Here is a 24051-nt window from a genome sequence, read left to right on the forward strand (position 1 = left end):
TGACCCTCCCCCACCTACACACAGTGTTCCAGCCACACTGCTCTTCTTCTGTTCCTTGATCACATCAGGGTCTCTCCCCCTCAGGGACCTCACATCGGCCAGAAATGCCTCCTCCCATTCTTCACAGGTGTCATCTCAAATGTCCTTGACCCAGAGAGGTCTGAGATACCACCAGATCACCTTAGAGAGGACATTCTTTCCTCACACCCCATCCAAGCATGAACATAGAATTAATTACCTACTGTGAGGCTGAGACCAGCTCTCAGAGCTTTCCTAAAATCTTGATGATAATAGAGATATTACAAGTCAGGATATTTAAAATTAGTCATCAGCATCATTATTCCTTAGACTGTAAGTTGCACCCTTCATAAGAGGTCCTCCATTGGCTATTTCTTCCTGGGCCACCATGTTTTAGAACCTACTTTCCCCACAAGTAGGAATTCTCTTTGCCCTGGAGCTCAGTCCCACATCCAGACCTCAACACCCATTTTGCCTAGATCTAGTCCCTGGTCCTGTCCCCATTCCAATTAATAACTCATAGTTTTCCAGCTGTACCACCCGTAATGAACACAGCATTTTTCTCTTTTACATAGCGTGGCTTAGTTTCTCTTCCCCCACCCTCCACCTCTCTCTGACTAAGCTATACATAGTCAGTAGGCCTATTAAAGTTTATTCCACAAAAAAGAGCAATCTCTTTTTAAAGATAAAGTCATAAACTCTCTAGCTTCCCTTAAAATGTGGAAAAAGCTGTAGTTTGAAAAGTACCAATCCGTTTTACAATCAAGCTACATATTTACATAGAGATAAATATGAATAGGCATATACGAAAATTTTAACTGTGGTTGGTGGGATTATAAATGATTAGAAAATATTTTTGCAACTTTTATTTTTTAATTGGTCTGCAATGTTTACCAAAATTATCATCAAGTCTGAAGCAGTTAAAACAGTGTAGGTGAGGTGGCTCACACCTGTAATCCTCACACTCTGGGAGCCTGAGGCAGCAGGATCGCTTGAGGCCAGGAATTTGAGACCAGCCTGAGGAAGAGCAAGACCCCATCACTACTAAAAATAGGAAAATTACTCAGGCATGGTGGTCTGTGCCTGTACTCCCAGGTACTGAGGAGGCTGAGGCAGAAGGATCACTTGAGCCAAGGAGCTTGAGGTTGCTGTGAGCTATGATGATACCACTGCACTCTAGCCGGGGCAACAGAGTGAGACTCTGTCTCAAAAAGAAAAAATAGTCTTTGTGTTCAGTCTTTTCGATATTTATTGGCAATATGGATGGGCAAGCCAAACCACAGAGGTCTAATGTATGTCATTCGGTTTCTCTGCGCTCCATACATATGTGTAGGACATAAACCCAAAATTGGGTCATCACTGTGACGTAGAGAGCTCTGTCATGTACAGTGAATATGAGTGGCTAATATCCTTTGAAAACATCATTCATCTCTGATGCACAGCGTAAAACGTTAATTAATGCCTTTCTGCCTCTTATAAGCCAGAATTTTGGGATTATATCAGGAAGTCCTTCCTAATGTCTAACCTGGCAAAAGCATACTGTGGTGGCTTCAGTAAAAAAGACAGAACACCTGTTCACTATTATTTACAGGCAGGTAGGCTTTCAAATGCTTAAGTGCCTCCCTCACAGGCTTTGTTCCACTTCCCTTTCTATTATTGTTCAACACCCCTTCTCCAGTTTCTCTCTTTCACATGTCACTGTGAGTCTCTATGCAGAATGCAATGGTCTGATGAAGATTTGACCAGTGTGACGTGTGGAGCAAGGATAATGCCTCCCAGATTGACCCCAGAGAACCTCTGAAATATAAGATGGATGGTCCTTGCCGGCAGAGTATTTGCCACCACAGACACCCAGAAGGGTCCAAAATGCCTGGTATCTTTATATTATATGTCCATTTATATAAGATTTGTTTAACTACTAGATGGATCTTTTTCATTTAAGCATATGGAATGAAATTCCAAATATTAGTTTGTTACTTGTCTCAGTTCATTCAAACATTTTTCTCAATAGTCTCTATTTCTTCAGCATTCTTTTTCTATTCCCCTCTTCTTGGTAGTTTATCAGGAAGTCTTTCCTAATGTCTAGTGTGTTTTCTTGAACCATATATGCTTCTCTTTTTCTTTCCCCCCAAATCAACTTATAGTCTTTTTAAATTGTTTTTCCATAATAATTTATTCTCCTATAGTTTTTCTGTAGTTTTTTTCTAACTTGCTTCATTTTCTAATGCTCTTTATTTTTATCATACTGTCATCAATAATTAACTTTGAGTGTCTACAAGGTGCATGACATTGCATTTGCTTCCCAATCCTTTCCTCCCATTATCTATGATATATAGATACATATTATTTGATAGGCAGTTCCAGTCCACCCTCCCCTTGCCCATTGACTACTTAATTACTTGTTCTTTCCCAGGGGAACATTACAAAGGAAGGAAGGAAGGAAGAAACTCAGTAGCTTCTATCTCTCCCACATCTCATCTTAGCCACTGAATATGCTCTTAGGATACATCAGGCATTAGAGCTCTAGAATATGTGCTGTGCTGATGTATTCCAAGTCCCTTGACACAAAGTAAAAGTATATGAAAAAAAATACACCCAATATCCCAACAACAAATGCTTTCCAAGTTTGGGGAACACTGAATGGGTGATTGTTTTTCCCCATAAACATTCTGCCTATGCTGACTGAATTAAATTACCTTATCTATCTACTCTCAAGTCACTTGATTATATCCTTTATCATGTTTTGTTAAATCTACAGTTACATTTCCTTGATCCATATTTTTATTTCCCCATCTAGACTATAGGCCATTTATATTTCTTTGACCACATCTGGTACAGTAAGTGTTTTTAGAAGGCACTTAATTAAAATTTATTGAATTAGACTAAGTCACCTCATTTTAGAATAAGCCACATAGAAGAAACCAGGAAACAATAATCTCTAGTACTGTGTATTCAGACTAAGAAAATGAATTCTTTTAAGAGTGAGGTCTCAGGAATCTGCCTGTTTCCTTGACTTCTCAAGCAGACTTCATTTTCAGAAATGTCCTTTCCTTTCCCCTCTAGCTGAAAAAGAATATAACCTGTCAAATGGAGACAGCATCATGGCTTTGCAAACACACCTGAGTTTACAGGATATGGGATTGTCACAGAGGGTGACCACACAGGTACTTGAGTTACCTGACAGTCTGCTACTCAAGTCACTAGATCTTCTGCTCTCTTAACAGACTACAAGGCCATAAAAGAACTCAGAGGCCATAAAGAGCTCTGATCATTTTATATCAATTTCAGCTCATTAACTTTATGAGCATCCTGACCCCTCAATTCTCTTGGAATCTTTCCATTTTGCTCTCTACAGAACTGATTTTGATCTGGGAGAATATTTACTTCTCAGTATCCTTTCTGTTTTGCCATCAGTGGAAGGAAGGTGGCTTTGGAGATACTGCCACATGGATTGTCCCTAACAAAAAAACAAACAAACAAAAACAGCATCACCCACCTCAAAGTAACTCCTATTCCTGACTTAGACACCAGAGCACATCCATGAAGTTTCACAGATGACATCAAACTGGAACTGAGAGGCAGCCGCTGAGAGAGGAATTGACATTTAGAGTCACATGGTGAAATTACAAAAAACAATGTAAATTCACAAAGAATCCTGTTTCTGTTCTAGCGCAAGAATAATTCATAATGGGACTTTAAGCAAGTTATTTCACCTCATTAAGCCTCAGTTTCCTCATCAATAAAATCAGTAAAATGAAGTATTAGACTAAATTATGGGTATAGATCCTGCCAATTCTTTTTTTTTTTTTTTTTGAGACAGAGTGTCGCTTTGTTGCCCTGGCTAAAGTGAGTGCCGTGGTGTCAGCCTAGCTCACAGCTACCTCAAACTCCTGGGCTTAAGCGATCCTACTGCCTCAGCCTCCCAAGTAGCTGGGACTACAGGCATGCGCCACCATGCCCAGCTAATTTTTTCCATATATATTTTAGTTGGCCAGATAATTTCTTTCTACTTTTAGTAGAGACGGGGTCTCGCTCTTGCTCAGGCTGGTCTCAAACTCCTGACCTCGAGCGATCCACCCGCCTCGGCCTCCCAGAGTGCTAAGATTACAGGCATGAGCCACCGCACCTGGCCTAGATCCTGCCAATTCTTAAATTTTGTGCTTAGATTGTCTAACTTAAAATCAGTAATCTCCCCCTACTTCCAGAAATCTAGTCTAAGAAAATAACTCAAGGTATAACCAAAAATTTATATACAAAGGTACGTTGCTTATAATAAGAAACCTAGAAAAGACTAAATATATATATATATTAATAATAAGGGATGGTTAAATAAATTCTGCTAGATATAAATAGTAAAATTTTATACAACCACTAAAAAATATTTTCAAGGAATGTATAATACCATGTTGTGCTTATTTTACATATTTTTCATTAAGTGAAAAGGAAATATTCAAAATTATCCAGGATTTTTCATATATAAAGAGATACATCAAAATGTTGATACTGGTTATTTTGGATAGTTGAATTATAAATATTTTAATGTTATTTCATAAATATTTTCTGTATTTTTCAACTTCTCTACAGTGGACATGTAATATTATCTTTTGGTAAGAAAATGGACAGGAAGTACAACTTGTTATTATTAAGATTAAAACCCAAATATATTTTTCACTAAGGATAAATCTAAAATATAACTATATAATTATGAATTATAAAGAAATGAAAAAATATAAAAATAGAGGTTTGGGAATAAATTTCTATAAATGATAGGGCAAAATGATTCAGGGTTCACAATAGGTTATCTGTAGGATGTGTAGCTATCAACTTCATAGTGTTATTTAAAAACATATTTTCTGTGATGTGTCTACAGTAGGAAAACATAAAGAAATCCTTGTTATTTATAGCCCCATTATTACAATTCAAAAGAAAAGTGCATGTTTTGAAACATCTTAAGGGTAAAATAGAATATCTTGATATTGAGTTATATAAATTGAGAGGGCTTGCAACAGCCTTATTCTTTCATAAGAAATTTTTATGAACAGAATAGATACTAATCCGATTAATATTTTTTAGGTCAGCTGCTCAAAGTCGCCCAAGAAACTATGTGTTTGCAAAAATTGTTCAGTAGATCATGTAGATTACAATCTTTTTTGTGTTGCTGTTAACAAGCTTTTTTATTTAATTTAAACCAGTGCCCTAACAATAAAATGTGATGTGAAAAGTTGCATTTGCAGAGGCTCAAATTGTTTTGCTGCTTTTAATTTCATTAACATTGGCAGCCAGTGTTTTCTGTAGCTATGCTGCTTAATTTAAGCTAGCGACCTCTGAACCCATATTGTTACCTTGAGTTTGTGGGAAATTTGGTAGCCTCAGATATGAAAGGAGGACAGTGAAGCAAATAACCTCTAAGCTCCCTCCTACTTCTGTGGGACCAGGGCTTGGCAAACCGACTTCCTGGCGTACATTCTGAAGCATTATCACCTGTGTCGCAAAAACTGTTTCTTTCCGGGTGATTGGATTCTTCATGTGAAATTAAGTGGATCACACCAGTGCAGATTATGTTACATATTTTGTTCACATTGAGAGGGAAGTTAATAATATAATAACATTTGCAAAAGGGGATGTAAAACTTCGTGAAACCAAATATACTGACATCGTATTCCCTAATGGTGAAAGAATCAACAAGTTGCCGTAACATCTGACAAAGGATGCACCTTATGTTGCCGATCTTATTAAATGCTCTAAGAGCAGTATACATTAACGAGAGAAATGATAGGCTCTTGAATTTACAAAATGAGGAACAATTAGACCATGTAATGGCCACATAACCATTACATGTGGAGAAAAACTGTACAAGGTAAACACTCCCTACAAAATGAATGCAAGCAAAGAGTCGCTCTTCAGCCAGCCGCATATGTATGAGAATAGTTATGAATTATTCAGGTTAGGGTTCTATTAGTCTTTCCTTCATCAGCTGTTCAGAAGAGGATTAGGGAGTGCTAATTTTCCAGTGTGCCTGCACCGTGCCTTTTTGCCTGCTCTGCCTCACACGTTTTGTAAGATTGTATCCTCATGAGTCACCACACTTAAGGATTTTTCAGGGTTGTAGCAGTGCCAAAGCTATTTTAATCATCTCAACTGACTTGTTGTAGTGCTTTTCTTTTCTTTTTTTCTTTCCCTTTTTCTTCTTCCTCCTCTTCTTCCTCCTCCTCTTCTTCTTCTTCTCCTCCTTCTAATGATACAGAAATCTTGCAATGAACAACATTCATTTTATTCTTTCTGATAACTTCCTGCAATAAAAAGTTTATTTTCTGCCACGGGCTTTTTTAACTTCTGACTACTTCTTTGCACAATAGTCTTCGAAGGGATTTTAATGCTAACTTTCCTATGCCATTGGCTTTGATGTCAGGTAATGTCCTGAATTATATGACTGTGGAAAAAAGCAGCTGAAAGTCTATATTGGTGAGCAGTTTACAGTACTTGTCTCTGATCAAGGTGACCTTTTAAAGGCTACTATTAATCCAATATTGGTTAATTATTAAAGATGTAATCTATGTATATAATTTCTATTCTGAAGCCCTTTATGATAAAGATTTTTTATACTCCATCTTAATTTGAAAAAACATCACTAACAAATAGAATATAGCCCATTTTTTAAGGATCCAATGTGAATATCTCAATGAACTGCTTTACTTAATGTGTTTTTCACACATAAAGATAGAAAAAAGATTGACTACCAAGTTTAACACTCTTTCCACAGTCCATTTCATACTAGGAAAATATATTACCTTTTGACTGATCATTCTCTCCTAGATGGTTTGTAGGTAAGAGCAAGCAGCCCTGGCTATTTGTGGGAAATGGTCACTATACTTACCTCATGCTGTGCTGTTAACCAAACCCATATTAGGAAGCATATAATTGAGAGTGTGTATCTTGCCAAAAATGACAGTTTCACCAGCAAGGGGAAGTCAGGGGCCAGTCAGCTTTCTCATTGTTCCTCTTGTTCAAAAATCATAAACATATTTACTAAATAATAAATTTAATGAGCACTTAGTACGTTTCCAGTGCAGTGCTTGTTGCTTTCCTTGGACTATCTCATTTAATCCTTTTTCCTAACTCTTTAAAGTAGGGATTTTTCAGAAGAGTACACTGCGGTTTAAAGGGGTTAAATAATCTATCCAAGATCACAAAAGTAGTCTGGGCGAGAGCCGGGTTTCAAACCCGCATCTGCTTAACTCCCCAGTTGCTCTTCTTAAGAGCTGCTCTCCCCCGCCTCCCTTTGTGATGTGGTGTATTAAGGAAAAGCCTGTGCAGATCCCTGGAGGGTTTAACCACAGCGAGGCGTGCTGTGAACACAGTCCTGCAGGAGCTGAGGTAACGCTTTCATTCCCTTCTTTATCCATTCGAGGAGCAGCCCTGCCTCCTGCCAAACCTTTTGCTGGTTATTTGGTATAGAAAGATGTACAAGGCAATCTTCCTCTTCCTAGGAGAGCTCATGTCTAAAGAAAGGAGGCAGATATTTAAACAAATTATTATGAAATATGAGCTAAATTTGGGAAATAAGGAAAGCTGTGCAAGCAGCAGAGTGACAAGGCGAGGCCTGAGGGACAAAGTAGCCGCCCCCTAAAGGACCCGCTGTGGCTGGTGAACGTGCCGTGCGTGGTGGGAGGAAGGACGGTGCTGATGTGGGGGGAAGCTCCAGTCACCGGGGACTCCCTCAGCCTTTCCTTAAAGCACAGGTACTAAGCTGCAGGTGATGCCTTAAATATTAACTGCATAGCCATTAGTTTGGGGCTCCCAGGATTCTTCGGGTTCCCACTCCAAGACCCTTGTTCTTCACAGGGGGCTATATTAGCACAGATCCAAATCTGTGATCAATTTAAATAGAACTGAAGTCTACTCTGTTTAAATAACGGTTAAATACAGATTTTTGGAGAAAAGAAAATGAATAATTTTGCCTCCCACATCTAAGCTGTGATTAGAAGTTTTCTCTAGAAAAAAGCACTTTGAGACTAGCCCTTCATATACTGATGTAGTGTTCTCAGCATCTGTGTTTACTGAATAATTTAATGGTTTTTTTTATGTTTTTAAAGGACCTGTGGGATTATTGCTGCCTTTCCTATTGAGTTAGTAACTGACATTTAAACATTTTAGTTGGTAGAAGTAGTAATGATCAGTATTTCAAGGGATTAGTGGCGACTTAAAAATGCATATAGTTATTTCATTAGTTAGTTTAAATGTTTGGGAGACCTTTTATTCTTATACCTCTGCTACTCATTTTTTTTTTTTTCTTGTTCATGAAGTTGAGTCAGCAAGAGAAATATATTCAAATTAGACTTGTCATACAGGGAAAAAAACTGACTTTGTCAGGGTGGGTGGAGGGGAAAAAAGCAACTTTTTGTCAGTCTTTTGTATTTCAGCAGCTGGATTCATTGCTACCATGGTAACGGACCACATGATGAGGTGTATTAGATTGCTGTGTGTTGAGCGCAAGGGGAAGAATGAACACAGCTTTTTATTGAAGTTAAAGGTTACTTTGGAGTTTCTTCTGTTGGAAATGTGTAAGGTCCAATACTATAGTTTTCAGCATATGTAGTACTTCAGAGGAAGAATTAGGGGCATGTTGGTGCATTTAACTACAAAACCAGGTAAGGTACAATTGAATCTATGAAACTGAACTCTCTTACTTCTGTTGCAGTGGCATAACTTGCTGGGTGGAATTTCACTGTCGCCCCCGCCCCCACCCCCATATGGGCACAGGACAAATTTCTCCTGCCCCCACCCCACCAGCTCCTCCACCTCCGGTTTCAACTGTTTTTAATTTGAAAGCCTAAAATGATATGAATTTTCATAGTTCTGTGGTGGTAGTGTGTATGAGTGTGTATGTGTGCAAGTCAAAGAAAGAAAACTGCAAGGAAAGTAATAAGAATGCAATGATTAGTGTCTTCAGATCAATGTAAAAGTGAGCAATGTTTCCTTGTTTTATTCTTTAGAAATGGTCTGCCTTTCTTAAAGGACACCTATTAGTGACATTACTCCAAAGCTACTTGTCTCTTAAACTAAACTAAGCAGGAGGACAAAGTTTTCTAGCTTTTTATTTAGTGTATTTGTTGTATGAGGCTTTTTCTCCTTCTTTCATCATATTATTACCAGCCTCATCCAACATGAATAGTTCAGTTTTATCTGTAATTTTTACAAGATATTTGATTTCCAATAGCATTCTATTCTTTTAGGCATTGTGGTTGCGTGTGGGTTGGAGGATTTAAAAATAGAAGTAAATACAATATGGGTGAGTGTAACATGAACTCTTTTGCTCAGAGGCTGGTAAGAACCAAATGTAAACAATTCATTGTGGCTTGGTGAAGCATCAATTCCCAGAGCCCAGAAGCCTCCTCATGCGTTGTTTACATATCACCCTGGCAGCTTGATTCAAAATGGGAGGCTTTCATACGCACAGAGCAAGTGAAAGGAGAAGAGAATTTCTTTATTAATAACTTATGTCTGTTCCTTGTTCATGGTTTCTACTGATGTCTGATGTTTGACTTTCTCGTACGGCATTAGGATTTACTTTAATTTTTAGCCACAGGCTAACGTATGCAACTTCTCTCCTCTTAGAACAAAGTTATCCCAGCAGCTTTTAGAGATAAAACCTAACTAAATAGTAGCAGAGCCCCACTGTTATTCTAGTGTATTCACTGTCCACCTGCGGTGTTTTCATATAGGAAAATCTTCGAAAAATATGTTTTTAGTGAACTAAAATCAGTTATTTGCTGTTAATTGGCACTAATCAGGACAAAAGCCAAGAAATTATCTCAAGTTTTATCGTTAGTGTGCTTTCTTGAAAAAGGGAAGCTTTGATTTTGTTAAATCTATTTATGCTCTGTGATTTTCCTTGCTATTTCCTTAGTCTTTCTAGTTTTCACGCGTCCTAGCCATCTTCTAAGTTTGAGCAAGGAGTTATAATCATTATTCAAAACAGTTTTTGCCATGGTCAAATAAAGAGAACTGTTTCCATGATAACAAATATCAAAAGCATTATAATAACACCTAACATTTGTAAAATGCTCATGCTTGTATCTGAATTCGTTCTTTTCTTTTTCTCTTTGTTGTTTGAATACAGAATAAGCTATGATCATGTCCTTCAAAGCATAAAATATTTTCACAAGTTTAAGTTGTTATTTCTAGAGAATAAGGAGTTCCCCAAAACTGGTGAACGATGGTACCTGGTAACATATTTTAAAGTATGAAATTCTCAAAACTGACAATATCTGCGGTAGAAAGTGGTCTGTTTTTATTAAAGGAAAAATAAAAGAGGGAGAAAGAGAAAGAGGAAGAGAGAGACACAGAGACAGGACACAAGAAATAAAAAGAGAAAAGGTAAAAGTATAAATGATCTCTTACTCAAGCTTTCTTTCTCCTGAGTACTGGAATGGGTTAAATCTTTATATATCAAAGAAGAGAGATAGGCTAGTATAGATGTGGTGGAATTACTAACATGTATTATCATTTCACTTTTCCATGTTTAAAATACATGACAGGCATAGATAGATCCTTTCTATTGATTGAAATGAAAAAAAAAAAATCCCTCTAGTTGAATTTGTTTTAGTTGTCATTGTGGGCCATCAGCCAGCTTAAACATTAGGGCTTAGAAGTATGTAAAAACCAATATATACCCAAATTTCTGTGGTCTTTATTCACCTGACACCAGGCCATATGTACACATCCATTTCTGAAGTCACTGTAACTGAGAGGTCATAAGATGGAAGCTTCTTTTATAATGTTTTTGTGCTTACATTCTTAAGAAGCAAAATTGACTTCTAGTGTACTTGCTTTAAATTAGTAATTTTGACAAGATGTTTTAGTTGAATAATATTTGTGTCAACCCTTGTTTAAATCATGCTTTATTGTTAACATTGGGTTGGTAATGTTTCTTAGCACTTTAGCTTTAATTTCTAGAGCTCCTTAGGCGTTCAAATAGCTAATTATCTGAAAACATTTACCTCTATTAAGGAGATAGATGTTTAACAGAGTCATGATAAAGAAGAACTGTATTAACTAATACAGTGTAGTCTCTTCTAGAAAATTAATAAGTTTTGAACTCTAAGTCAATATTTCTAAAATAGATAAGGATCAAGCCAATGAATGGTAATTCAATATCAACTAGATATTCCATTTTTAGGAGCTATGTTCTAACCTGTCATTTCATTAGAACTGGATTTTATTATTGACCTCCACTGCAATTTTTATTCGAAAAGAATTGGGTTTTTTTAAGAATTCTTAAACTTTTCAAATGAAAAAGAAAGTAATGACATCATGATCACGATGATAATGATGATGACAATAATGCTTAATCTGGAGAATAATGTAGACTTACTTAGAAAACTATTGGCTCTGTATGTAGTAAAAGGCCAATGTTTTTAGAAAAAAGTGGAAATTTCTAATGGGTAGTATGATTCTCAAAAATTAACTGCCAAATTTAATTAATTCCATTAATATCATTTATAAATCACTAACAATAGATGTTGTTGTTGTTAGCAGACCTTATTATGAAATAGATTGGCTTTGTTCAGTCAATGGAGGCTTTTATCAAAAATGATTAAATTTATCAAGAATTGTACAATGTGTGGGCCAGGACCTGAAAGAAAAAGAGTAAACTCATTTCTAGAAATGAGCAATTTGTTATATTTTTAGTATATAAAGGGGCAATCAACTGGTTTCACTTTCATGATAATATTAGCTTGATATATTTTAGAGTGATATTATTATAATTATTCCCCACTCTCTGGCATGCATATTATTAAATGTTCAATATTTTAATTATGTTTTTATATTTTTTATTTTAAATAAACTATATTTTATGTCTAAAATGTGTTAATTTTGATTTGTTTGAGGAAAGATTATACTCAGAAAAATCACTTACCTCTACCCATCCCTCATATGAAAGAAAATACTAGATGGATTGGCAATTCCAGTATAAAATGTTGATCCATGAAAATAGTAGAAGAAAATATAGAACCTGAGACAGAAAAGCTAGTCTTCAAAAGCAGAAACCAAAAAGGAATGGGAATATGAAAATATATTACTTCTAGAAAATACTATAAGCAAAATTAAAGGACAAATAGTAAATTAGAAACATATGAAACAGTGAATTTGCAACATATGTGAAATATATGAAAAGTGAATACGCATATTATATAATGAGATCTCATAAATCTGTAAGAAAAAGCATCTCACTAGTTATTTTTAAAATATCTACAGATTAAACAAATGAATGCTATTTTAATACTTAGCAAATATTTTTAGAAGGCAGAAGCAAAAGAAGGAGGAAGAAGAGCAGAAGGGGGAAATAATACCTCAAGTTAATACCTCAGGAGGGTATGGAAAATGGGAACTCACATACATTGCTATTGAAAACATAAATTTGCATATTTCTTTTTGTCAGCCTGGCAGTGTGTAGCAAAGTCTTTAAAAATTGCTCATCCTTGGACCCAGCAATTCTATTTCTAGGAATATATCCTCACAAAATAAATAGTGAAACATATTCACAGGGTTTTTCATTGTTGTGTTTATAAGTATAAACAATGGCAGTCATTATTAAAAAAATCTTCTGAGAAATGCAACAAACACACCAGCTCATATTTCTGCTCTAGAAGGTATAATGCTGTAAGAAGTCATCGGCATGGCTATATGCTTACTTAGTTGATCCACTTCCCTATTCTTCACATGGAACATGTATAAGCAGTATGGTGTAGAAAAGGGTTTTGGCTTACTTGGCCTAAGAGTCAGAATGCCTGGGTTTTGCTATGAGCTAGCTGAGTAAATATAAGTGTGCAAATATATGGCATTATTAAAATACTAATGTTAGAGAGTAGAAAATCTGTGAAGTCCTTTATCCACCTATGTGTGTTTATCTTCACAACTGATGTTGCAAATAAGAAGTCCCATATCAAGTGGGAGAAGAAGCGTACATTTTTATAATTTCACTGAAATGAAATGCCAAACAGTAAAATCTAGAATGCCTTGACTTTGATAGAAAACAATCAAATAATTTGAATAGGATATGCTTCTCAATTATTACTGTTTGAAATTTATTCAAAAGAAATGTTTGCTCATATAAGGATAGGCAGAGGGTAATTGGGCTTGAATGTAGCCTAGCACTTAGGTATAGTGAAGAAGCAGTGCAATTCAATGGACTCTCTGCGATGCTAGAAATTCTCTATCTGCACCGTCCAACACAGTAACTACTAACCACACATGGCGGTTGAGCACTTGGAAGGTGGCTATTGCAACTGAGAAACAGGATTTCTCATTTTATTTAATGTTAAGTAATTTAAATTTAAATAGCCACCTGTGGCTAGTGCTATCTTCCTGAACAGTGAAGCTCTAGAATTAAGCACAACAAATAAGATCTTTTATTTAATGTAGGTTTCATTTTAAGCATCTCTGATGAATTAGGACAAGAAGGTGAATATTCTTTGTGAATTTTCCCTTCCATCTACAGAAATACTGATCAGGGAAATCCTTTGATCCTGATATAAGTCCAAGATTTTCTAGGGAAGTCTTGGTCTCAAATATTCTATAACCTTGTTTGCTTAAAAATGCTAATATTCATTTCCTCACTTATTAAAAAACTTACCTTGAATATCTTTGTGTCAGACATTGTACTTGACATTGAACAGATAATGACAGTCCAGAGTCCCTAGATTCCTCGCTTCCTTGGAACGTGTTTAAGAGTCAAGTGGTGCCGAGCAGATGTTACAGAGGAGAGGTGAGAAAACGCTTTGCGGAGATGGATACACTGAGATAAACCTTAAAGAAATAGCGAGCATTAAATAGGAGGCTGAGGAAGGGAGGCTCTAGAGAGAGGGAACAGTATAGAAAAATCAGAGAGGAAGGAGAATTAGAGATCTGTGGAAATATACATTCTTCATAAAGATATAATAAGAGTAGAACTCAGAATGGCATTGGGGAACCAGATCATTATGGTTTTCACCATCATCATCACATCATCACCATCATCATCACAACCACAGTAGCCATGTAATGATCACTTGGCATTAGGGCAAGTATTTGTCATGCATTATTTAATTTTTACCAAAATCTGTGAAGCAAATGTCCTCGTTTGTTGATGAGACAACTGCACTACCAATAAGTGCACGGCTGGGATGTCAGACTGTTAACCATGCTGAGTCTCCACTTGTGTTGAGTTCTTATCTGCTCTTATACGGAATTTAAACTACTTTATCCTGAATCCTCTGGAAAGCCATATGCATTTGAAGTTAATGGCAGCAGCACAGAAAATAGACTAGAGGTAGGCATACTGGGAGACAGAAATGAGTCCAGAAGTTCATGTTACAATCCAGAACAAGGATAAGAGAGGTTCTGAGATAAGGGAAAGTAGAATTTGAAAAAAGAGTAGATCTGAGAAGTGTTTTCTCAGTTGCCTATATTTACAATAAGTCAGGTAGAGAACATCTGATTTAGCTTTTTAAGCCTTGTTGAAAATTGTCAATTACTACATGCAGCACTAGAGCAGGATGGTTGTGGCCAAGGAAACTGAGCATATCTTATAATACACAAGTTTTTCAAACAAGACCAACCTGTATAAATCATCCTGTTGGAAGCAAGTGCCACTACATCATCTTTGTTCTTAAAATGTGTGGCACGTCACAATATTGTTTGGGGATATAATGTAACTGAGGTGGGAACCTAATATTTATGAAATTTCTCCTTTCATTAAAATCTTAATGTTCTTTGATTTTGACAAATAGTGATTTTTTTCTGTCCCACATACAAGAATTTTTAAAGTATACAATTTTTTATGATTTAGGAAGGTCAAAAAACAGTACCCTTTTTCATCGTAGAAGCAGTCTTCTAATTGAATTTATGACTTGGGTACATTATTCTTCTCTTGTCTTTACCTCATTTAGTTGGATTTTTGTTTGTTTGTTTGTTTGGCAGTATATCCTGGTTCACTGGTGGGTTGGAAGATAGTAGAAGCTGTTAGCTCCAGCATCAGAGCCCCCATTATTTTCCAGGAAGAAATTACTTTTTATATCTTCCAAAGCCTGTGGTCACTGCAGTCAGGGAAGAGTGTCGGGAAAATGGAGAAAAAAAGTGGAGAAGGCAGAGTGTGGGCTGAAAGGAAGAGAAGGGTATTGCTGGAGAGTATGGGCATTAACCTGACTATAAGGCAGGCACAACAAGCCAAAGTGAGTGAGGAAGAAGTAGCAGCCCTTTGGGCAATATGCTGACTGAAACTGAACATACAAGGACCTAGAGGAGTGCATTATGTGAGAGTTCCGTGAGTTCTCTGACAGTATATTAGAATACTTTCTAAGTGCCAGATATTGTTCTAAGTGCTTTCTGTTTAACTCATTTAAGTCAATTAATCCTCGTTTAGAGAACAGTACTGCACATAGAAATCACTGAGAAATACAAGTTGTTATTATCTCTCTGTTAATCCCCACAACAACTCCATGAGCTGGGTATTTTTATCATCTTTATTTTATGGATGAAGAAATTAAGACCAGAGAAGTTAAGTACTCTCCCAAAGAACATATGGTTAGTAAGAGAGAAAGCTGTATTTACTAAGCTCAACCATACGTCATCATGCCTAGTCTTAATTTATGTAAAGTGTTTTATTAAAGGAGATGATACTTGGAAGGTGTTTGCAAAGTGCATAGCACATAGTAAACCCTTACAAATGTTAGCAATTATTATTATGTAATAATGCTTAGAAGACTTTCCTGTTATTTATGTCATTCTGCATGACACCGCTCAGAAATAGTAACACTATTTTTAGGGCAGCTTTAGATTTTTCTTATGTACACTGTGAATAAAACTTTCTTTAGGAGCATGCCCTTGTAAATCGGAGGAACTCTCTTTGTACCCAAATACTATCTGTCACTTTGACTGGCACAATTGAAGTTTTCACCTCAAAAAATGTGCCTCATTGAAATGTTCTATATACACGTCTATGTAGCTCTGACCTTCTGACAGAAAATGACTGCGGCTAATGGTACTAATGAGAGCAAATGAAATCCCCTTCCACACTTGGTATTTGAATAATATGTCAATTTGTTCATTGCCGTCTTGCTAGGAATTAAACGCTCTGACATTTTTATAACCTAAGGGAGCTAGTGAGAGGTTGGCAGCCAGGAAAGGGAATCAGGCCAGAGGCTGGCCAAGGCACAGTCATAAGTGGGTGGATGGGTAGCAAAGTCAAGGTCAAGTGGGTGGTTCCAGGCAGAACCCAACCAGACCCTAGAACAAAGTCAGGTACAAATTTGCGTTCTAATCTCTTTTCCCTATAATGTGGGTTAGTTGAGGGTAGGTGGGTTGTTATCCTTTGCACAGAAAGCATTTTATGAAAAATTAGTTGGCTTGAAATCTAACAGATAAGACAGTCAACAGATGCAGAATTAAAGATACTTATACATTATAGATACAGGCAATGCAAGAACAACGCTTCTGTTGCACTAGATTTCCTGGGGAGAATGATACTGCTTGGGTTGTACATGATACATAAGAACCAGGTCAGGCAGAGGAAGTTTAAGGACATTATGGCTCAAGATAGCAAATATGTGAGGAATCTAGAGGGGTGGAGGGTATTACAGAAGAGAGAGGAAAGGAAAAGCCTCAAGTCTGAGTAACCAGAAGTCACCATGGCATCTGCATTTGAGGCGCTTAGAGCTGCCTTTGTCTTTTCCTGTGACCTGAGAATTCAGAGAGTTTTAGCCAATGCTGTCACTGGACAAGTGTGCCAGCCTGGCCACCCCAATAAGAGGACAGGAAAAGAGAGTAGAAGCATCAGTAGACCTCTCACCCCTCTGCTGCTTCGAAAAGGCAGGCTTGGGGTGTGGAGGTGGAGAATCTATCCCTAGAGGTTTGTTCCTTGCCATGTCACCCCATCTCAGATGGTTACTTCACCATGAGATTAAATGGCAATGGATTCTTTCATCTATTAGGGAATGTGTTGATAATGTTAGTGATTCACGAGGTCTCTGAAGTAATCTCTGCAAATGTTATGTGCAGTTTATTATCTGGAGAAGTAACAAGCTTTTATTAACCATAATAATTAAATTTGTATGGTGATTTGCTGTTTGCAAAGGATTGCTATTGCATTATATTTGACTCTCCTACAATCCTGGAAGGTAAATGACACCATCATTTCCTTTTTAAGGGTGAAGAAAATCAAGCTCAATGACTTTCTTGGAGGCACTGGGTTTGATAGCAAAGCATTAATTTTAATTTTCTGGTTTACTAATGCGTGCTGCTTCACTCAACACCCTCTCACCTTTAAAAGTAAAAATGTCCTCAGCTATTTACCTTTAAAAAGTCTCGCTATTACCAGATAAAGAGCTCTCTCATTTACTCAGATTTTTCACATGAAATCCTCTCTTTTAAAAAATACTTTCAAGGTAGTTTATGTACATAGTAGGTATTTAATAAGTGTTAACTGCCTGATTATTGTCTCTTTGTATTCCTCAGAAGTAATTATTCTGATTCTCTCACATTTGAGAAGGTTGTTTATTTTGGAGTAGAAGAGAATAGTCAGCAATTACAATTCCCCATATGGGAAACTAATGTGAAAAAAAAAATGTGAAGCAGTTATTTTTACTTTAAGAAAATAATCTAACTTCTAACATCTAAATGAGCAAACTTAAAATAGATCAAGTGGACAAAACCACTTCGAAGGCAACAAAGCAGATATTTTATACATATGCAAAACCAAAAAAAGGAAATTTTTATGAGGCTCCCGACTACTCTGCATTCCATATCCACACAGCAACCAAACAATATGCAATTTTCTCTTGCCTGTGAAATGCCCTGCTACATTCCTAGGTGTGTTTTGTCTTTGCATCACACACCACCTGTATTCTTTCCAACCCTCTGTTAACCAACATTGCCCTTGAGTTTAGCTATCTTTCTTCATTCTAGAGATATAAATAATACTCTTACCACTGTCTAATTCTCTGTGAGAACCAGTGATTCAGATTTGGGCAGAAGAGAAGAAGCCAGAGCAGACGATGTCAGCAACAGGTTTTTCCAATTCGGCTAAACTGAAGTTTTTACCGAAGTTAGTCTTGCTGCTATTTGGGCTTCCTTTTGCTTATACTTTTTCTTAAAGTGTAAAAAAAAAAAATTTCAAACTGGAATTGCAACATTTATTACCTTTGGTATTTAAAATGCTATTAAAATAATCCTTTGGGTTTAAATATTCTCTTCTGATAATAACGCTAAGATCTTGGATTCTTTTAGTTAGCTTAGGGTTGGGCAAGAAAAGAATATTAACATGAAGAGGAACTCTTCTTATCAGCTCTTAAATATATTATAAAGCCATAATTATAATTAAGTTGAACTATAATTAAAGAGGATGTTAATATAGACAAACTCTGGAATATATACAAATGCTACAATATGTATTAATATATGCTAGAGGAGGTGATATTAATCCATATCAATAGGGAAGATTATTATTATGCAATAAATAGTATTGGGAAGAAAAGTATCTTCATTCATACTACAAAATAAATTCCACCTATATTAGTGTTAAATACTTATAATAAATAAAACTGTCAGGATTAATAGAAAATAAAGAGGAATTTTAAAACAGCTGTATTGCCATATAATTGACAATAAACTATACTACTTAAAGTGTATAAATTAATAAGTTTTGACATACTATGTACACCCTAAGTCATCTTTAGAATCAAGAGAGTGAACATATCCATCGTCCCCAAAAGTCTGCTTGAGCCCTTTGGTAATGCCTTCCATCCACCCCTCCCCAGCCCCAAGCAACCACAGATCTTCTTTCAGTCTCTATAGATCAGTTTGCAGTTTCTAGAGTTTATATAAATGGAATCACAGAGTACATACTTTTTTGGACTGGTTTCTTTCACTCAGTACAATTAGTTTGTGATTCATTTCATGTTGTATGTATTAATACATTCATGTTTATTACTTTATTTATTACTTATCCATTCATCTGTTGGTGGACATTGGGGTTCTTTCCAGATTTTGACTATTATACATAAGGCCACAATGACCATTCATATGAAAATCTTTAAATGGATACACATTTTCCTCCCTTTTGAGTAAATACCTAGAGGAATTTTAAATGATAGGTGAAAGGAAAATCAGTTTATAAGTATAAAAAGAAAAAAGAAAAAAAGAAAAATTAAGGTTCACAATGGAAAAAAGTTATATTGACAATTTTAAATTTGTGCATGTCAAAAAAAAATGCCAGTAACAAAATTACGGGTTAAATGATAGTCAAAGAAAATATGTAAATAATAGCTAACAATGATAAGAACTTGCTACAGACAAGGCACTGAAAACTGTGATGTATCAGCCCTTACAACAGCCCTAGAAGGTAGACACTATCATCCCTGTTGAAGGCAGCCAAAGGCCACAGCCTGTGTACATAACCACTGTTCTGTGTTGCCTCCCTGTGTGGAGAAGGGGCATATATTAATATTCCATGCAGATGGTATACTTGTCAAAAAAAAGTTTAATATCCTCATGTAGAAAATTATGTGAAACATAATAAAAATACTTTCTATAATGTGTATGTCTAATATACATATGTGAGATGACAGGTCAATAACCTTAATATTAATATGTAAAGAATTTGTGCAAAATATGTACAAAAATATTAAGACAGTGGTAAAATGAGAAGGGACATAAACAGGTAGTTCACAACCCCCCAAAAAGTAAAAATATATGAAAAATATTAAACTTCACTTTTAATCAAAGCAATTAAAAATAATATCACACTGTAACACATTAAATTAGAGAATATTTTTAGATATGTTGTTGGGTCGTTTGCTTTATTTTAATAGTAGGTATATGTAATGTTAGTGAAGTTGGAAACCATTCTCATATTTTATTGGTGGAAGCATAAATTAATACAATAATTCTGAAAGCAATTTGGCATATCTGTATGCATCAATGACTTGAAAATAATTACACCCTTTGATAAAAAAATTATTTTTTGAAACACCTAAGCTAATAATCTTAAATGGATACAGAGATTTTTGTACAGAATGTCTTTTTATGGTATGATCTATAGCAGTGAAAACTTGGAAATAGCCAAATGGCTTATAACAGGAAAATGAGTAGCTAAAGTCATTCCATAACTAGAAAATCCTGCCCAGCTACTAAAGGGGTGTTTACTAAGCACTATCATAAACTATTGGTAGGAGTGAGAATTACTACAAATTTTCTGGAGAGCAGTTTAATAATAGTTTTAGTTGACTTAAAATGCTTGTGATCATTGACTTAATAATTCTACTTTTAGGAATGTCTAAAATGAGAATATTTGTACCCCAAAATTTATAAACAAGGATATTGATCACAGTATTATTTAAATATGAAATTTTTAAAACAAATTAAATGCCTACAAATAGGGAACTGTTCAAATAAATTATGGTACATTCACATGATGAAAACCATTTAAAATGTCTTATAAAAATGTTCAGTGAGAGATAATATGCTTTTTATAAAATACCGTCTACCCAATCCCCATCAAAATTTGAATGTCATATTTCACAGATCTAGAAAAAATAATTCTGTGCTTCTTTTGGAACTAGAAAAGAGCCTGAATAGCCAAAGCAATCTTAAACAAAAAGAACATAGCTGGAGGCATCACATTAGCTATACCACAAGGCTATGGTAACCAAAACAGCATGGTATTGGCACAAAAATAGAGATATAGACCAATGGAACAGAACAGAGAACCCGGACATAAAATCATCTATATGTAACCAACCGATCTTTGACAAAGCAGATCACAGTATATACTGGAGAAAAGAAGCCCTATTCAATAAATGGTGCAGGGAAAATGGGATAGCTACATGCAGAAGAACAAAAGAAAATCCCCATCTCTCACCACTCACAAAAATTAATTCAAGATGGATAAGAGATTTAAATGTAAGACATGAAAACATAAGAATTCTAGCAGAAAATATAGGAAAAATTCTTCTAGATATCAGCCTAGGCAAAGAATTTATGACTAAGACCCCAAAGGCAATTACAGCAACAACAAAAATAAATAAATGGGACTTAATTAAATTAAAAGCCATCTGCATGGCTAAGGAAATAATCAACAGAGCAATTAGACAACGTACAGAATGGGAGAAAATATTTGCAAACTATACATTCTATACAGGGCTAACATCCAGAATTTACAAAGAAATCAAACAAATCAGCAAGAAAAAACAACCCCATTAAAAAGTGGGCAAGAGACATGAACAGAAGCTTTTCAAAAGAAGCTAGACAAATGGCCAAAAAACAAATGAAAAAATGGTCAATACCACTAATCATCAGGGAAATACAAATCAAAGCCACAATGAGATATCACTTAACTCCAGTGAGAATGGCCTTTATCAAAAAGTCCCAAAACAATAAATGTTGGCATGGATGCAGAGAGACAGGAACATTCATACAGTGCTGGTGGGACTGCAAACTAGTGCAACCCCTGTGGAAAGCAATATGGAGATACCTTAAACAGATACAAGTAGACCTGCCATTTGATCCAGCAATCCCATTATTGGGCATCTACCCAAAAGAACAAAAGACATTCTATAAAAAAGACATCTCCTCCCAAATGTTTATAGCAGCACCATTCACAATTGCAAAGATGTGGAAACAACCCAAGTGCCCATCAATACATGAGCGGATTAGTAAAATGTGGTATGTGTATACCATGGAGTATTACTCAGCTATAAGAAATAATCGTGATATAGAATCTTTTATGTTCTCCCGGATAGAGTTGGAACCCATTCTACTAAGTGAAGTATCCCAAGAATGGAAAAATAAGCACCACATGTACTCACCAGCAGATTGGTTTCCCTGATCATCACCTAAGTGTGCATTTGGGAACAACACCAATTGGGTGACGGGCAGATGTGGGATGGGGGAGGGGATGGGTGTATACCTACATAATGAGTGTGCTACGCACCGTCTGGGGAATGGACATGCTTGAAGCTCTGACTGGGGCTAGGAGGCAAGGGCAATATACATAACCTAAACTTTTGTACCCCCATAATATGCTGAAATAAAAATAAATAAATAAATAAATAAATTAGAAAGGATCATTTTGTTTTAATAAAACACCAGGGCCCCAGGGGAAAAAAAGAAAAAGAAAAAGAAAAGGAGCAAATTAAAAAGTTAGGATACCTTCCGAATTAAACATCTAGGTGACAAGTTGCTGTTATCTCCCTTGAGAACACTGCTTTGAGAAAAGCTAACAAAGAGAACAATATGTCAGAGTGTGTGCCTGAGCTAAAATGTTGGATATTTTCCAGACTTTAAAACCAGGTGTAGGATTCAAATATATTAAAAGAATTTCACACTAAAATTTTTAAACTTTTTTGAAGGAGGTTGGGCACATTCCCATATTTGGCATTCAAAGAGTATTTTCAACAGCATACTAGGCACTCTCAAAGATACAAAAATAAACACAGTCTAAATTAGGACATGAAGAAAAGCAGAAGATGGGAAATTCAAGGTGGAAAAGACATAAATGGCAACCAGAAATAATAGTCTTTGTAGGGCTGGCAGTCCCCCAGCCAAAGCAGACAATTTAAACGAAACCTAAGGTTATTTATACCTGCTGAGGATTTACTCTCCCTGGTGATTAAACCTCCAGGACACACTAGATAAGTTTAGTAGAGCTTTAAGACTTCACGGTTTGTGTTTCCTTAACCTTTTTGTTTCTTGTCCTTGGTTCTGCATGAAAAAATTCATCTCTCCACAGTTCCGAGGAATAATTCCAAAAATAAGTGTAGGCATTTGCTTTAACCAGGACATTATGTCCCCACTTTGCTTTCCAAAGCCTACAGGATGTACAAGTTGCTCTTGAAGTCCGTCCACAGCACTACAAATGCAAGCTTTACATTTGCGCCCCAGCTGAGTGACTGTGCTTGGCAAAGGTGCACTTAGTAGATAATGCCCATAGAGAAACTGCTGGATGAACGTTTGTAGTGAAAAACACTAACAAAGCCTTGGGATTTATTTAGCACAATTTATTTAATTCTTCCTTCAGAAGAAGTAAAATTCCATACACTAGGTAATGCATGTAAAAGTGCTTTAAACTCTAAGTGTTAAAGCAGTACACAATTGCTGGGGACTCTGACATGAAAATGGCCAGCCTATATCCTGGTCAGTTGGGAGCTAATTCCTTCGACTATTTCACAGGTCAGAAGTGTTGCCCTGTGGCCCCTTGTGTCTTCCTGACAAAAACTGAGGAAACATGGCAATGTAGGATGCATATAGACCTTGGAGTCAGACTTGGTTTCAAATATAGTGATTTACATTCAATACCTGGTTCTGGGACCTCTCTGAGTCCACATGTCCTCATCTGGATAACCCATTTGTCTGCTGAGACTTCCTAGCCCCTTGAGGATTCGCAAAATTTGGTTTAAACCAATTTGAATCCTTTCCACAATGTTTGGATATTCTTAGGGTTACTGTCCCCTAATCTGTTACTCCTCTGACACTAATGTCTATGTGTGTTGTGTTCTCTTCTCCCCCTTTATCAGACTGCAAGTGGAACTCTGCCCCCTCACCAATGTCCACCAAAGAATCCACTCTCATAGGTGTGTCCAGTCACTTCACTGAAGGTTTGTGGGTGGCAAGGACTGATGGGACTGGGGAGGCACACAGCCTATGTTGTCTCTCCAGCAACCTCTATCTTCTCTTTTTTTCACTGCTCGCATATGTCTGCAGATTGTTTCTTAGGAACACAAATATTTTCCCTCTTACTATGCAGAGAAATTTAGCTCTCTTCTGTTCTTGTTCCAAACTTTCATACTCAAATGCATCAAGGAACCCAGAACAAAGGGTCTTTCCATGGCCTCCACAAAAGAGAGTCGAAGTTATAAATAGAAAAAAAAAAAGTTTTCCAATATCTTTTTAAGTAGTAATAATAATATCTATCTTGCTGTTTCCCAAGATTTGTGTGAATTTTAGCTATAAGGAATGTATAATACTTTGCACAATGTATGGTACATAGTAAGTATATCA

At 36.2% G+C, this 24051-nt stretch overlaps 1 protein-coding gene across 28 annotated transcripts in view; it reads left to right on the forward strand.

Annotated features, from left to right (window-relative positions):
* The window catches only part of DTNA (dystrobrevin alpha), a 339927-nt gene that overhangs the window by 172915 nt on the left and 142961 nt on the right, over window positions 1-24051 (forward strand). The window contains exons 1-2 of one of the 28 annotated variants that reach the window (XM_045527848.1): window positions 7377-7392; window positions 23568-23624. The exons of 18 other annotated variants lie outside the window; for them this stretch is intronic. The gene's annotated coding sequence lies outside the window, so the exon portion shown is untranslated. Of the gene's footprint in view, window positions 1-7376; window positions 7393-8408; window positions 8667-13767; window positions 13787-23567; window positions 23649-24051 lie in introns of those variants that run through there. 9 more of the 28 variants (XM_045527847.1, XM_045527846.1, XM_045527845.1 and 6 more) reach the window with 9 other exon arrangements.

Source organism: Lemur catta, chromosome 16 (assembly GCF_020740605.2).
Source record: "Lemur catta isolate mLemCat1 chromosome 16, mLemCat1.pri, whole genome shotgun sequence".
Lineage (NCBI taxonomy): Eukaryota > Metazoa > Chordata > Mammalia > Primates > Lemuridae > Lemur > Lemur catta.